Genomic DNA, 17,856 nt, shown 5'->3' with positions numbered 1-17,856 from the left:
CCTCTGTAATATGGACTTTTTTCAAGATGTCACCATCTATTTCCCTACATTCTATATCTTCCATGTCCTTTTCCACAGTAAACACTGATGCAAAACACTCATTTAGTATCTCCCCCATTTTCTGCGGCTCCGCACAAAGGGCCTCTTGCTAATCTTTGAGGGGCACTATTCTCTCCCTAGTTATCCTTTTGTCCTTCATGTATTTGTAAAAACCCTTTGGATTCTCCTTAACTCTATTTGCCAAAGCTATCTCATGTCCACTTTTTGCCCTCCTCATTTCTCTCTTCAGTATACTCCTACTGCCTTTATACTCTTCTAAGGATTCACTTGATCTATCATGTCGATACCTAATATATGCTTCCTTCTTTTTCTTAACCAAACCTTCAATTTCTTTAGTCATCCAGCATTCCCTATACCTACCAGCCTTTCCTTTCACCCTAACAGGAATATACTTTCTCTGGACTCTCGTTATCTCATTTCTGAAGGCTTCCCATTTTTCAGCCATCCCTTTACTCGCGAACATCTGCCCCCAATCGGCTTTTGAAAGTTCTTGCCTAATACCATCAAAATTGGCCTTTCTCCAATTTAGAACTTCAACTTTTTCCTCTGGCTGCATGCATAAATTATTTCCTTTGTCCTAGATTAGATTTACCCTTTCCCTAGCTGCCCTCTTGCTCCTAATGTACATATAAAATGACTTGGATTATCTTTTAATCCTACTTGCTAAAAACATTTCATGGTCCATTTTAACCCTCCTAATTCCTTTTTTAAAATTTATTTTCCATTTTCTTTATACTCCTCAAGGACTTTGTCTGATTTTAATTTCTTAAACCTTACATTTTTCTTTTACTAATCTTTCAATATCTCTTGTCATCCACGGTTCCTGAATCTTGCATCCTTATTTTTATCCTCGCAGGAACATGCTGGTCTTGAACTCTAATCAACTGGCCTTCAAAAGACTCCTGCATGTTAGGTGTGAATTTACTGTCAAAAAATCACCTCCAATCTAATTTCTCCAGTTCCTGTCTATTACTGTCATAATTAGCCTTCCGCAGTTTAGCACTTTCACCCAAGGATCAGTGTTATCCTTACCCTTAACTATCTTATAACTTGTGGAATTATGATCACTGTTCCCAAAATGCTCCCCACTGAAACTTCAATCACTTAAGTAGGGTAATTCCCCAGTACAAGATCTGATACAGCCCTTTCCTATTTGGACTACCTATATATTGTGTTATGAAGGTGTAGGAGTACAGTACCTCTAAGAGAATTGAAACGCTAGCAAGGACTTAGAGAGGCACAGAGAGTCCGGAACAAGGTAACATTTGGTTGAAACAGTTAAGAGCGGGATACAGTGTTCAAAAACAAAATTTGAATTTGGCCAATCGGTTTAAATTATGCTTCAAGTTACCAAAGTCCAATAGAATTTGAAAAAAATAATGTTCTGACAACACTAAACCAATGAAATGATCTGATGTTTTGGGGTATAAATATCAGACAGTTTGAACATCTACCCAGAGTGGCAAAGAGCAGCTAGCACCAACAACTAGAGAGACAGCTTGCAAAAAGGTCTACTCTCTTAAAAGTACCTTTAACTATCAAAGATCTGGGAAGCGGAATCTCTAAGCAGAAAAGAAGACAGAGGAAAATCTACAGAGGCAAAGTTGACTGGTTTTGAAATATGATTTTTTTTGTAAATCTTCATTATGATTTTTAAAAACTCAGACTAGTATTGTAGAGGGGGAGGTAAAAGATAGGTTTAAGAGAAATGAGTTGTAAATAGCTAATATTCTCTGTTAGACTTTTATTTTAAATAGTGACTTTTGGGATAGTTCTTTGCCTCTCGAATTTTAACAGTTTACAGCACTGTGTGAATGTTTTCTGGGTTGCTGGTTTAAATTAACAAATTACTCCATGTCGTAACAATTGTTTCAAGATACCCTCCTGCATACAATTAACAAATTCTGCCCCATCTAAGCCTCTGGAACTAATGGAGTCCCAGTTAAAATCATGTACTAAAACAACTTGGTTAATTTTATCTCTGTCCGTGGTATTCCTACATATCTGTTCCTATATCACGTGCTGGCCTTTCGGAGGCCTATAGTAAAACCCCAGCATCATGATTGCACCTTTTGTTATTCCTGAGTTGGACTCATATAGCTTTGTTAGATGCGTGCTCTGACATGTCCTCTCTTTGTGCAGCCGTGACATGCTCCTTAATCAGTTATGCAACTTCCCCAGCCCCTCTTACGTCACAGCTGAAAAATCTAAATTCTGGAATGATGAGCTGTTAACTCAGTATACAATAGTAAAGGGTAAATTTGCATTGTTTCAGAGGGCTATAGAGCTACTCTCTCATTACAGACAGATTACTGGTGCTTGTTTATCCTTCGGGGCACCACATCTCAGGTGAGGGGAGAGGTTGAAAAAGAGAATTCTTCATGGTAAACTTAGCTAGTGCAGGAATTGAACCCACTCTGTTGGCATCTCTTTGCATAGCAAACTGGTCACACAGCCAACTGAGCTAACCAAATGTGTGACCCTATCTCTGAGCTAGGAGATCCAGGTTCAAGTCCCACCCCCCTGGTGTGTTATGTAATTTCTGAACAGATTCATGATAATAACTATATATCTAGCTTACAAATAATACAAAAAGTGCTTAAATGAGCTTAAGGTCATGATATTAATATCCACAATCACTGAAGAATCATGTCCAATGTCAGCATGTGTAACTAAATTTAATGCTACATTAATGTGTGAATTGAACAACAGTTTAAATGAAATGACATCATTTTGTCATGATTCATGTTGCTAGCAAACTGCTCCTAGTGTATGATTTAGCTCCTATTTTTGATGGATGTTATAGTGGTCTTAGACAGGTCCATGAGAATGAATCCTATCTTATGGGCAACAATTACTAAGTTAGGCTCAAAAAAATGGCTATTTATTTTACTGATCATCTAATAGAGGAGTAGAAATAATCAAGGGGTCAGATAAGTGTTCTGTCTGAAATATTTTTTAAGTTAAAGAGAATAAACATAATATTAAGTATGTAGGGGGATACATTTGATATTAGGTGGCTCTCGTTTTCCCAGAGAATAGTGAGTCCTGAGAATGCATTGCCAGGTGTGTGGTGGGTGCTCTCTTTCTATGTAGTTCAAGAAGCAGATGGATTAGTTCATGATTAGTCAATGATTTTAATATATAGGAGATAAATGGGTTGATAAACATGTCTTTGTAATCTGCTGGATAGATTTTGACTGAGGAACTTGGAGAAGAATTTTCTGGAGTATCGTTTCATCTGCTGGCCCCTGGTTTTTATGCCTCCCAAAGAATCATATGGCTATGGTGATAATTCAGGGGAATCATGAGGAAATGTCTAGTCATTACGCTCCAGTCGTCACAATGCTGGTCGATCTGATGGACCAGCTGGTCTTTTCCTGTTCTTCAATTTCACATGTTTACAGAGCGCAATCACCACTCAGATCTTTTGCCCACGCTAAATGATTGTAGTTATACAGAATCTGAAGATTATATTCTACAATTTTATGTATAATGATAAATGTAGTTGATAGAAAGGCTTTGTACTTTTCAAACTCCAGTCAAATTTGAGGGGAAAAATAAAATCAATACTTAATTATGCTCCTGTGAAGAAAAATAGATGAATTTTACAATGGTAGAGTCGTCATCCATCAAATATCTAGTGAACAAATTGCTTCCATTTCAGGTTTGATAGCCTGAAAATTAAAACTTAAACTTTGACAGACGAATATAAAGTTTGATGGGTTTATGAACTGAAATCTTTACTGATGTATCCTGGTCACTGTGAAATTCTCCACAGGAATCCACTCCACTTTAAAATGAAGCTCAGAAAACAGTTAAGAATATACAGCAATTTTTTCAAATGCAGCCACAACTGTTTCACAGAACAGTCGAGATATCTCTACCAGTTATTTAGCTCATTTGCTCTGCAGTCCAAAACTACAAAGACCCTTTACTGAACAAATTCAAATCTTCATCTTTAAGTTGATGACAGTCAACAAAAGAAAGTAATTGTAGTTGTAATGAGGCATTCTAATTGGTTAATGATCCACTGAAGACCAAATGCAAGCCATGTAGAATATTATTACAGTAGTGGGATGAGTCTGAGAGATAATGCCAAAGTGGTAAGATTAAATTGTACTTCTGCTAACTATTTGGTTAACTTATTACTAATTGAATCTTACGGTATCAAACAACTGAAGAAAATCTTTTTTTTTTAGATTAGATTACTTACAGTGTGGAAACAGGCCCTTCGGCCCAACAAGTCCACACCGACCCGCCGAAGCGCAACCCACCCATACCCCTACATGTACCCCTTTTTACCTAACACTACGGGCAATTTAGCATGGCCAATTCACCTGACCTGCACATCTTTGGACTGTGGGAGGAAACCGGAGCCCCCGGAGGAAACCCACGCAGACACGGGGAGAATGTGCAAACTCCACACAGTCAGTCGCCTGAGTCGGGAAATGAACCCGGGCCTCTGGCGCTATGAGGCAGCAGTGCTAACCACTGTGCCACCGTGTTTGGTTACAATTTGTTGCTCATAGGTAGCTGAAGATCTTGAGACAGATGACAATGATACAGGAGGAAATGAACAGCGATAAATTTATTTCCATTTGATAACCTGAACAGAATTTTTCCAAATGATGAATGCCTTCAGAACTTTAAAACAGTTAACAATGTGAGCAATGACAAAAGACATCCAACAGCATTGCAGGATTTCAGTGGAAAAGAATTAAAAGTTTGCAGCTTGCTATTATTTTCATAAGTTTGAAAATTAATAAACACTTTCTATATTTGCAGTTAGGGCCCTTGAATTCAGCAACTAGCAAACACACAGGCATCATGAGTGTATTAAGTAACAATTGATGGTACCGTTACAGGTGAATCAGATGATGACTTATTTAGAAAGAATTTTTGAATAAGTGTGCTGATTTAAGGGTATGTTTTCTGATCACAGAATCCCCACAGTGTGGAAACTGGCCATTTGGTCCAACAAGTCTACACTGATCCTCCGAAGAGCGTCCCACCCAGACCCATCCCCATCTCTGTCACCCTGCAGGACCCTTGGCTAAGGCAGCTAACCTACACATCACTGAACACAAATTAGCATGGCCAATCCATTTAGTTTGCACATTTTTGAACTGTGAGACAAAACTGGAGCACCCGACAGAAACCCATGCAGACACAGGGAGAATGTGCTAACTCCACACAGACAGTTGCCCAAGGTTGGGATAGAACCTGGGTGCTCTGAGGCAGCAGTGCAAACCAGTGAGCCACCATACTGCCCTTAACATCCTTAAAGTGCCAATCTTAAAACTAAAGCATAGTACTCACATGCTTCTTGTCAAGTCTTTTTAAATATTTATGGAGATTGGAGCTACATACTTTTCACATGGGAAATACTGTTTACAAAAGCTGTAATTTTTGAAAAATATATATTTCAGTCAATAGAAATGGTGTGAGTTCCAAAATCCAAATGATTGGTAAAATAAATGTAGATGCAAATAAGGAAGCATGGTATGATATAAAGAAATAGCATGTATTTCTATAGCACGTTTCAAAGCTTTAGAACTTTCAAACTACGTTACAGTCAACTAAATGCTCAAATGTAGTTATTGTTGTGGCATAGAGAAATACAGCAGCTAATTTGTACATGGCCAGTTTCCGCAAATACAACTGAGATTAATTACTACAAAAATTGTTTTAGTTCAGGGGTCAGGAATAAATCTTGGATTGAACAACAGGACAACTTTCTGATCCATTATGAAATAATGCCTGCTGGGATAACTTTCTGCCACGATTAAAAATCAAGTCTTCATCTGTCGAAATCTGACAATTCATTACAGAGGGAGAGTGTGTGCAAGGCTTCAACCTACAATTGTGAATTAGATTCAAGAGTGAAACCACGGAGTTCAAAGCTGTTAGGAGTTACAGTGCAGGACAGAATCTAATTCCTTGACTTAGAAGCTTGGGTGAAGAGAATTTTCTTATTCAGCTGAACTATATTTTGTCTTGTGGTTTGATGCTACACAATGAATTTGGATTCAAGACAGTCTGATTGAGGAGATGGCCAAGTCAAGAACTGACTTCTGGCTGCAACTTCATTGTAACACTTTATTATGCAGTAATACTTAGTATTGTTATACTTGGTAATCATAGATATACCTGGCTTTAATCTACTAGTTTCGGTAGATAAAGAGTAATCCATCTTTTTCCCTCTTAAAGCTGTCTCTTATTCAAGAGCGTTTGAACAACACCTACATTGTAGTATTTGTATTCAGTAATGTGTAGCTGAATGACATAATCACAATGTTGCTCTGGAATGCTGAAGTGCTTACACAATAAACACGTCAGCGAAGATTTGATTGTCAAGATAAAAACTGTGCACAAGGTCATGAGAACTGTTTCGAGGTGGCTAAAATTTCTCTGAAAGCGCTTACAAAATAGGTCACATGACTATGACATGTCATCATACAGAACTGTATTTCTCCAAAAAGGTATAGGTATAGAAGATGGCACAAGTTAAGAGAATTTCCAAAACAAAACTACTGATGTATACCATATGCCAGCTTTTGTTGCATAGTGATATTGTCCCTACCTCTGAGCCAGGATCAAGTCTCACCTGCTTCAGAGCTGTGTAATAACAGGTTGACTAGAAACGACCTATAATCAAAATAATTGCTTATCAGGCAAGATAGCTTTCATTGCCCCACATTTTCTTTTGTCACTAATTGTGATGCTCAGTCATTAAGGTGTACACCTGAGTTCACAATCTGCACTTGCTCACCATAAACTTTGCTATTTTGTGACTCTTCTGTTTGGTATAATAGTCAAATAAAGAGCATCAAGTCCTTAGAGAAATCAAAAGCATTGAAGTGTTGAAAGTAATCTATGCTCAATGGTATTTTAACTGGCTGCAGATGATAAATTAGAAATTAATTATGATCACAGATTCTTAATCAATTTTATATCTGCTGAGTTGTAACATAGCTTACAGCATGGTCTTAATCCAAAAACAGTTGTAGGTCAAAGTATATTCTATTATTTAATTATAGTGAAAGTGTGCAGTTTCAAGGTCATGTTTTATTTATTCTTCATTCGAAATCTGTACCACCAACCCACCTCTGTACTGCTTACGAGACCCATGGCCCCTTTCTCCTGTACTGCTCAACCTCCCAAATATTGTATGTGCAACTTTACTGAGCGCACCCATCTGGTGGGTTTCTAGCCACCATCCACTGGATTAACTAGAAAAGAAGCAGTATTGGACAAGAACCCAAAAGAGAAAATGCTGGAAAATCTCAGCAGGTCTGGCAGCATCTATAAGGAGAGAAAAGAGCTGACATTTCGAGTCTAACTGACCCTTTGTCAAAGCTTTGACATAAAGCTTTTATATAAAGTTATATATTTGAGTATACAATTACATTTACCTTTAAGCTGTCTTCCCACCAACCAAGTATGATCATAGGAACAGGAGTAGGACATTCAACCCTTCGGGTCTGTTCCACCATTAAATGAAATGATGGCTGTGGTCTGATCCATAGCTCAATGATTGTATTATTGGTGAAACCAAGAGGTTCATTTCTTCAGTTTTGCTAATCAAGGATTGTTTCTTGCTGGATATGATCCCTGTTGTGGTTCAATTTCAAAAAATGCAATATTTGATCAATTCCATCACCATCACTTTACTCAGACACTGCAGAAGCAAACTGTCTCTGTCAGTTCCATTAGTTCAAATTAAATGCTTCTTTCAATTCCTAGTCTTGAAAGTTTAAAAGTCTCTCCCTTGATTAATCACACAGCTGAGCTTAGTCACCCCACCAGGGCTCGAACCAAATGATTAGATTAGATTAGATTACTTACAGCGCGGAAACCGGCCCTTCGGCCCAACAAGTCCACACCAAAGCGCAACCCACCCACACCTACCCCTTACCTAACACTACGGGCAATTTAGCATGGCCAATTCACCTGACCTGCACATCTTTGGACTGTGGGAGGAAACCGGAGCACCCGGAGGAAACCCACGCAGACACGGGGAGAACGTGCAAACTCCACACAGTCAGTCGCCTGAGGCGGGAATTGAACCCGGGCCTCTGGCGCTGTGAGGCAGCAGTGCTAACCACTGTGCCACCGTGCCGCCCATACTGTGCCACCGTGCCGCCCATACTGTGCCACCGTGCCGCCCAATGCTTCCAGCTTGGAATTTTTGAACTAAAATCTTTACATTGAGGTACCTGTGGTGATTGTAACAAGGTCAGCATTGGACCTCAGAATATGAGTTCCCAGACTGGGACTGTTAATCTGGTTTAATCTTGGAGCCCTAGCTGACATCTAAGAACAGGCGTGTTAAGCATTCTGTTGTCTCTGAGAACTGGCTTTGAGGGAACTGGCTCAGTGTCAAGGACTCTGCATATGTAAATAAAGGGTAACTTGGTGATGGGATACCAGTGTCTGTGAAGTTATTACAGTGGTGGCGAGAGAAAAGCACGATCCTGAAGAAATTTGCTTGCAATAGTACTCCTTGAATTGGGGTAAGCATTTCTGGCATCTTGCAGTTATTTGGGAAGCTTGACTTGTTCAATCCTGCTGCTAAAGACTTGACCCAGTACGTGGAAAGAATATGTTAATTTTTCCAGCTAAATAACCTTGGGGCAGATGAAAAATAACAAGTAATTCTACACACAGCTTGAGGACCTGCAGCTTTTTCAGTTATTTGGAGCCTAAATTTCCCTGAGGCACCAGATACTAAAACCTTTCAAATTGTTCATTTAGTTAAGGAATATCATAAACCCAAGCCTCTGCTAATTCTGAGATGCTGTTGGTTTTACTCAGTATATCAAAAACCAGGGGCATCCGTATCGGGACTTTTGTTGAGGTTAAGACAACTGGCAGAGGCATATGACTTTGATATAACCTTTAATGAGATGCTGAGAGACTGTTTAGTATGTGAGATTAATAATGTAGCCATGCAAAAGCACCTACTAGATGAAACCCAACTGGACTTCAAACAGGCACTACAACCAGCTTTGTCATTAGTAAATGCAGCAAGTGGAGCAAATGAACTACAGGGTATTATGATGGAAGTGGACACCCTTGCCAGTCTGACTGAGCTTGGGGAACACTGTTTGAGTATAAGCAATTGCATTACCTCATTCAGGGCATATCCTGAACAGGGGGACTCTAGGTCAGCCCACAGCAAAACCACAAAGCAAAGCCAAGCCACGGCCAAACAGTTAAAATGCAGGCCAGCAAACTGTTGTTGTTGCTGCAGTTTCGAGACAGCAAAAGAGTCCCACTAGATCTAAATTAGGTAAGAGAACTCCCACGGCAGTACCCAGGAAAGTGCACACCCTGGAAAGTCCTCCGACATCTAGTTTGGAGCAATTAAATTGCTGAGCAACATCCAAATCAGAACCAATCAAAATAAATGGATAAATGGTCAACCAGTTCTAATAGAGGTGAATACAGGTGAGGCTATTTCAGTGAACTAGTCTTTAACAAAATTCACTCTGGACTCCAACCCTTAAGTTTGTGCATGACCTCGACTAGACAGAGAACCTACGCCGGGGAACCTTTGCAGGTTAAGGGTACGACTTTGGTTCCAGTCTCATAGGAGAAGCAGCTGGTTCAGTTACCACTGATTGTAGTATAAGACTCATGTCTAAACTTGATGGGGTGAAATTGGTTGAGAAAGATTCACCTAAATTGGCTCAATATTCTTTGATTAGAAAATGGCTGCCTGAGTAAAGTCCTAATGAAATACCAGGAGGCTGTCCAGGAAAGTTTAGGAACTATCAATCAAAAGGAGCCAAAGTTATCTTGCATGTTGACCAGGAGGCAATTCCATAATTCTACAAAGCCCACCCAGTGCCACTTGCCTTACGGGCAAACATAGGGGCAGAAATCAGAAGGCTGGAAAGCCAAGGAATCATCAAACCAGTCCAGTTTCTGGAATGGGCAGCACTGGTCATACTGATGGTGAAGCCCAGTGGGTCGGTTCACCTTTTTGGGGATTTTAATCAAACAGTAAATCGCTTTCATAGCTGAATAAATACCCAATTCCTAGCATAGAGGATTTAGACGCAAAGCTGGCAGAGGGCTGTTCTTAATGAAACTGGATAGAAGCCATGCTTTCTTGCAACTATGCTGAGATGAGGATTCGTAGTAACATGCTACAATTAATGACCAAAATATATTTGTACCAATATACCAGACTGCTATTTGGAGTATCGTCAGCCTGTGCAATATTTCAGCAGAGGGTGAAGAACACTTAACAAGGTCTATCCTGGATTGCTACTTATCAAGATGTCATACTAAGAACAGGGAACTTGGAGAACTTGGACATAGTCCTTAGATATTCCTCCCACGTGGTGTATGCCTTAGAGTCATAGAGAAGAATAGTCCAACTTGTTCATGCCAACCAGATATCCTTGACAAATTTAGTCCCATTGCCAGCATTTGGCCCATATCCCTCTAAACCCTTTCTATTCATGTACCATCTATATGCCTTTTAAATATTGTAATTGTACCAGCCTCCACCACCTCCTCTGACAGCTCATTCCTTACACGCACCCCTCTGTGTGGAAAAAGTTGCTTCTTTCGACGCCTTTTACCCTAAACCTATGTCCTCTAGTTTTGGATTCCCCCAGCACAGGGAAAGACCTTGTCTGTTTATCCTACCTGTGCTGAACCTCTGGCAGCTCATTCCTTACACGCACCACCCTCTGTGTGGAAAAAGTTGCTTCTTTCGACGCCTTTTACCCTAAACCTATGCCCTCTCACTCTAAACCTATGCCCTCTAGTTTTGGATTCCCCCAGCACAGGGAAAAGACCTTGTCTGTTTATCCTACCTGTGCTGAAAATGTGTTGCTGGAAAAGCGCAGCAGGTCAGGCAGCATCCAAAGAACAGGAGAATCGACGTTTCGGGCATTAGCCATTCTTCAGGCTTATGCCCGGAACGTCGATTCTCCTGTTCCTTGGATGCTGCCTGACCTGCTGCGCTTTTCCAGCAACACATTTTCAGTTCTGATCTCTAGCATCTGCAGCCCTCACTTTATCCTACCTATGCCCCTTACAATATTATAAACTTCAATAAGGTCACCTGTCAGCTTCTGATGCTCCAGGGAAAATAGCCCCAAGCCTATTCAGCCTCTCCCTATAGCTCAAACCCTCCAACCATTGAAACATCCTTGCAAATATTTTCTGAAACCTTTCAAGTTTCACAACACCCCTCCAACAGCAGGGAGAGCAGAACTGCACATTGTGTTCCAAAAGTGGCCTAACCAATGTCCTGTACAGTTGCAGCATGACCTCCCAATTCCTATACTAGGTGCACTGATCAATACAGGTAAGTATCCCAAATGCCTTCCTCACTACCATATCTACCTACAACTCCATTTTCAAGGAACTGTGAACATGCACTGCAAGGTGTCTTTGTTCACTAACATGCGGTAGGACGCTACCATTATGTGTAGAAAAGTCCTGCCCTGATTTGCTTTTCCAAAATTAAACTCCATCTGTCACTCTTTGTCCCATCTGATCAAGGTACCTTCTTCACTGTCCACTGCACCTCAATTTTGGTGTCATCTGCAAACTTACCAACCAAATGTCCATGTTCACATACAAATCATTTATATAAATGATGAAAAGCAGTGGACCCAGCACTGATCTGGCCTTAGAAAGGAAAAATGTGTGTTCTAGGCACTCCAAGTAATCCACTTGTGCTGTAGAGTGGACAGGATGGGTTACATCCATTGGAAGATAAAGTGAGGTTGATTGAAAGTGTCCCAGCTCCCACATCACTGCTGAAGCTAAGGGCTTTCCTTGAACTGGTGAACTATTGCAGAATATTCAGACATAACCTGGTCTCAATCTTGGCACCTTTGCATCAACTCTTCTAAAAATAAATGTCAATCTTGGAAATGGTCACGTAGCTAAGCCACAGTTTCAGGGAAGTGAGGAGACAGCTATCATCCTCTAAGGTGTTGTTGCACCATCACCTCAAGCAAGGTCTGGTATTTCATATGATGTCTCCCGTACGGCATCAGGTTAGTATTAACTTAGATGTGGCTCAATGGAGGGATATACCCAATAGCATATGTATACAGGACTTTGGCTAATGCAGAGTATAAATACAGCCAGATAGAGAAGGAAGGTTTACTGGTCATATTGGAAGTTCCACCAATACCTTTATGGTCATAAATTTGTAATACTAATGGATCACAAACCCCAGCTAGGTCTACTTAAAGAGGACAGTGCCATGCCGCCATAGCTTCAGGCCAAATTCAGCAGTGGGCTTTCATACTAAGTGCATATAATTACAAGTTGGAACAGTGTCATAGAGGCCAAGTAGCAAATGTGGATGCATTGAGCTGCCTCCTGCTGACAGATACACCAATGGTGGTCTGCCACTGGAACAGCCTAATCTGGGTTGAAATTTTCTGGACACATTTCTAATCAGCGGACAATACCAGACTTTGGACACAGAAATATCTGTTCCTGGCCAAACCGAAACAACTGATGGTGATAGGAGAAACCAAAGGGCCATCACAACTGTAACTGAAATCTTTTTTGGAACTAGAGAGTCTAGATCACCATTGGAGGTCAGCATATTATTATGGGAAGGAAGAGTGATTGACCCAAGCAAAGGTCACTGACAGATACTGGCTGAACTCCACCAGGGTCATCCAAGGGTTTGCAAAATTAAGGTGTTGGTGTAAAGTTATGTCTCGTGGCCAGGAGTCGATGCAACCATAACCACGTTGGTGGGGCAGTTCCCAGGGTGACAACAAGGACAAAAGCTATGGCCAGCAACTCCCCTAGACTTATGGAACTGGCTAGGTAAACCTGGACTCAGTTATACATTGACTATACATATCCTTTCATGGACTCAATATTCTTAGTCATTGTGGATGTCCAGTCAATATGGCTGGACATGCACAGAGTTCATTCATCAAACAAAAAAATTGCACACATCTTTTGCAATACATTGACTCCCAGAAGTGTTAGGGCTGTTAATCTGGTCCAACCAGGGAGCCCTGGCTGACAGATAACAGGTGTATCAGAAATCCTGTTCACTCTGAGAACTGGATCAGTATCAAGGACTCCATTTGTGTAAATAATGGGTGACATGGTAACAGGATAACTGCCTCTCTGGAGTTATTTCAGTAACCTATTTTTAAACAGTTTGAAGCAATCTCTTTTTTTTTCAGAAGAAACTGTTTTACACAATTCTGGGTAATCCAAGATAGAGGATAAGAAAAAATTGCGGCTGTAAGAGCTGCTTCTTTTTTGAGGTATTTTCAGTATTGGTGCTGAATTTCTTAAATTCTAGGAGCATTAATTACTGTATTAACAGCTGTAGCATTGCTTTGGAACTTTGGGGGAAAAAAGATTAAAACAACACATTTTAAAAAGGAGGAAGAGAGACAAAAGGCAGTGACAACATGGGAGGTGAAACAAACTGAGAATTAAATCTGCACAGCTGTCTGGCTAGGCAGTGAAGCTGCACAGCTGACTGCCTCTGCTGTTTGGTTTCAGGTATCTCTGGACATTGGAGTTTGTTCTATGAAAAATAAACAGTCAAATTCATAGGTGACCTTGGAGAAACCTGGGTGTGGGAGCTCACTGCAGGGAAGCAGCTAAGTGGCAAGTTTTAATGTGTAGCCTTACTCTTCTTTTGTTAACCCGCAATAGGGAATACAGTGAGGTGTTTTTTAATTACAAATTTTACTGAGATTGGTCTCTTGATTAAACTTTCAAAATATAAAACACAAATCCTAAGTTAGCCTGGAGCAGTGTTTTTAGAGCAGTAACACTAGGCTTTTTTCCGAGTCTGCGGATCGTTAATTTGCAAAGATTGCCTTTAGTAGAGTGATGTGCTCTTTCTGTCAGATGTGAGAGTTTAGGGAGAGTATTCATTTTACTGATGACTATGTCTGCAGGAAGTGTGTTTGGTTGCAAATCTTATCAGATTGTATGGATCGATTGGAGCAATTAGAAGCAATGAGGAATTTATAGGAACTGGGGGTGTGATGGATGGCAGTTGTAGGAAGGTAGAAAAACCACAGGTACAGTCAAGTAGATGGGTTTCCTCCAGGAAAGGTAGGAGAGGAAGGCAGGTAGTGCAGGAGTCTCCTGTGGATATCCCTATCTCACACAAGTATGCTGTTTTGGTAAATGTAGGGGATGAAGAACTCTCAGGGGAAGGTATCCAGGTTTCTGGTACTGAGACTGAATCTAATGCAACAAGGGGTACGTTAGGTTCCAAGTGATCGATTATGATGGGGACTCTCTAGTCAGAGGCAAAGACAGATGTTTCTGCAGCCAACAGCAAGACAAAACAATGGTTTATTGCCCTCCCCCCGGGTTCCATGATCAAGGATATCTTAGAGAGTGCAGAATATTCTCAAAGGGTAGAGGGACCAGTAGTAGGTCGTTGTACACATGGGAACTAATGACATAGGAAGAGAAAGGATGAGATTCTGAGGAGAGAATTTAGGAAGTTAGGCAGGAATTTAAAAAGGAGGTCCTCGAGGGTGGTAATATCTGGATTACTCCCAGTGCTATGGGCTAATGAGGATAGGAATAGGAGGATAGAGCAAATAAACGCATGGCTAAAGAGTTGGTACAGGGGAAATAGGTTCACATTTTTGGATCATTGGAATCTCTTCTGGTGTAGAAGTGACCTGTGTAAGAGGGATGGATTGCACCTGAATGGGAAGGGGATTAATATACTGGCAGGCTAGAGCCGTTGGAAGGATTTAAACTAATAACAGGTGGGGTGTGGGGAGAACACAGGAAGACAGTGAGAAAAGCGATCAGTCTGAGACTGGTGCAGTTGGAAAACAGGAGCACATCATACAGATAGTAAGAAACAAAGCAGAGAACGAGGTAGGGTTGATAAATTAAACTGCATTTACTTACAGTGCAGAAGGCCAAACAGGTAAGATAGAAGAAGATTAGAGTGGTGCTGGGCTCCTGCCCGAAGCATCGATTTTCCTGCTCCTCTGATGCTGCTTGACCTGCTGTGCTTTTCCAACACCACTCTAATCTTGACCCTGATCTCCAGCATCTGCAGTCCTCAATTTTGCCGAGGTAAGGTAGATCATCTCAAGGCATGGTTGGGAAAATGGGATCAGGACATTGTAGTGATCACTGAGACGTGGCTCAAGGATGGCTAGGGCTGGCAACTTAATGCTTTATGATATAGATGCTGTAGGAAGGATAAAAAGAGGGTATGAGAGGAGGGAAAACATTACGGCTGTACTGAGGGAGGATATTGCTGGGAATATGCCCAGGGAAGTGAATTGGGTGGAACTAAGAAATAAAAAGGGTAATCACCTTATTGGTATTGTACTATAGACACCCCCTGTATAATCAGCAGGACATTTAGAAATAAATTTATAAGGAGATCTCAGTTAACTATTAGGATAGTAGGGTAGTAATGGTCAGGGATTTTAACTTTCCAAACATAGACTGGGAATACCTTTGTGTTAAGGGCTCGGATGGAGAGGAATTTGTTCAGTGTGTACAAATAAATTTTCTGATTCAGTATTGGATGTTCCAACTAGCGACCAAGCAAAACTTGACCTACTCTTGGGAAATAAAGCAGAGCAGGTGACTGAGGTGTCAGTGTGGGAGCACTTTGGGGCCAACGGCCATAATTCTATTAGCTTTAAAATAGTGATGGAAAAGGATAGACTGGATCTAAAAGTTAAAGTTCTAAGAAGGAGCAAGACCAATTTTTATAGTATTAGGCAAAAACATCCAAACTGATTGGAGGCAGATGTTCGCAGGTAAAGGGACAGCTGGAGAATGGGAAGCATTCAAAAATGAGATAATGGAAGTTCAAAGATAGTATGTTCCTGTTAGGGTGAGGGGCAAAGCTGATGGGTGTAGAGAATGCTGGGTGACTAGAGATTTTGAAGTTTTGGTCAAGAAAAAGAAGAAAGCATATGTCAGATCTAAACAAAAAGGATTGAATGGATCCTTAGAAGAGTATAAAGGCAGTAGGAGTACACTTAAGAGGGAAGTCAGGAGGGTAAAAAGGGATACGAGATAGTTTTGGCAAATAGGGTTAACAAGAATCCAAAGAGATTCTATAAATACATTGAGAACAAAAAAGTAACCAGGGAGAGAATAGGGCCCCTCAGATCAATAAGGCCACCTATGTGTGGAACTGGAGGAGATGGGGAAAGATACTAAACAAATATTTTGCATCAGTATTTACTGTAGAGAAGGATATGGAAGATTGAGAATGTGGGGGGGGGGGGGGGGGTAAACAGCAACACCTTGAAAAATGTCCATATTACAGAGGTGGTTGTGCTGGACATCTTAAAATGCAAAAACATGGGTAAATGCCCAGGACCTGATCAGGTATACCATAGAATCTGTGGAAAGTTAGGGAAGTGATTGCTGGGCCCTTTGCTGAGATATTTGGATCATTGATAGTCACAGGTGAGCTGCTGGAAGATGGGAGGTTGGCTGTATGATGCCACTGTTTAAGAAAGGTGGTAAGGAAAAGCCAGGGAACTATAGACTGGTCAGCCTAACATCGGTGGTGGGCATGTTGTTGGGGGGAATAATAAAGGACAGGATTTACATGTATTTGGAAAGACAAGGACTGGTTAATGATAGTCAATATGGCTTTGTGCATGGAAAATGCGTTTCATTAACTTGATTGAATTTTTTGAAAAAGTAACAAAGAAGATTGATGAGGGCAGAGTAGTGGACATGATCTGTATGGAGCTGACAATGTGTTGCTGGAAAAGCGCAGCAGGTCAGGCAGCATCCAAGGAGCAGGAGAATCGACGTTTCGGGCATAAGCATGATCTGTATGGAGTTCAGTAAGCTATTTGACAAGGTTCCTCGTGGTAGACTGGTTAGCAAGGTTAGATCACATGGAATACAGGGAGAACTAGCCATTTGGATACAGAACTAGTTTAAGGTAGAAGGCAGAGGGAGATGGCGAAGGGGTGTTTTCAGACAGAAGGCCGTTACTAGTGGCGTGCCACAGAATCGGTGTTGGGTCCACCACGTTTCATCATTTCTATAAATGATTTGGATGTGAACATAGGAGGTTCATTAGTAAGTTTGCAGATGACACCAAAATTGGAGGTGTAGTCGACAGTGAAGATTACCTCAGAGTGCAATGGAACCTTGATCAGATAGGCCAATGGGCTGAGGATTGGCAGATAGAGTTTAATTTAGATGAATGTGGGGTGATGCATTTTGGAAAAGCAAATCAGAGCAGAACTTATACGCTTAATGGTAAGGTCCTGGAGAGTGTTGCTGCCCGAAGAGACCTTGGAGTACAGGTTCATATTTTCTTGAAAGTGGTATCGCAGGTAGACAGGATAGTGAAGGTAGCAGTTTGGTATGCTTGCCTTCACTGGTCAGTATATTGAGTATAGGAGTTGAGGGATCCTGTTGCAGCTTTATGGGACATTGGTTAGGCCACTTTTGGAATACTGTGTTCAATTCTGCTCTCCCTGCTATAGAAAGGATGTTGTGAAATTTGAAAGGGTTCAGAAAAGATTTACAAAGATGTTGCTAGGTTTGGAGAGTTTGGGCTATAGGGAGAGGCTGAATAGGCTGGGGCATTTTCCCAGGAGCGTTGGAGGCTGAGGAGTGACCTTATAGAGGTTTATAAAGCCATGAGGGACATGGATAGGATAAATAGACAGAGTCTTTTCCCCGGGGTGGGAGAGCCAAAAACCAGAGGGTATAGGTTGAAAGTGAGAGGGGAAAGTTTCTGAAAACCCATTATGGGTCATGTTAATACAATTCCCCTTAAAAATAGTGTGT

At 41.0% G+C, this 17,856-nt stretch overlaps 1 protein-coding gene across 1 annotated transcript in view; it reads right to left on the bottom strand.

Moving 5' to 3' along the window:
- frmpd3 (FERM and PDZ domain containing 3) overlaps window positions 1-17,856 on the bottom strand; it is a 532,412-nt gene that overhangs the window by 467,274 nt on the left and 47,282 nt on the right. The gene's annotated exons all lie outside the window — the stretch shown is intronic.

Source organism: Chiloscyllium plagiosum, chromosome 15 (assembly GCF_004010195.1).
Source record: "Chiloscyllium plagiosum isolate BGI_BamShark_2017 chromosome 15, ASM401019v2, whole genome shotgun sequence".
NCBI classification, from domain to species: Eukaryota; Metazoa; Chordata; class Chondrichthyes; order Orectolobiformes; family Hemiscylliidae; genus Chiloscyllium; species Chiloscyllium plagiosum.
The sequence above is the reverse complement of the archived record's forward strand: the minus strand, read 5'-3'. Positions and strand labels throughout refer to the sequence as shown.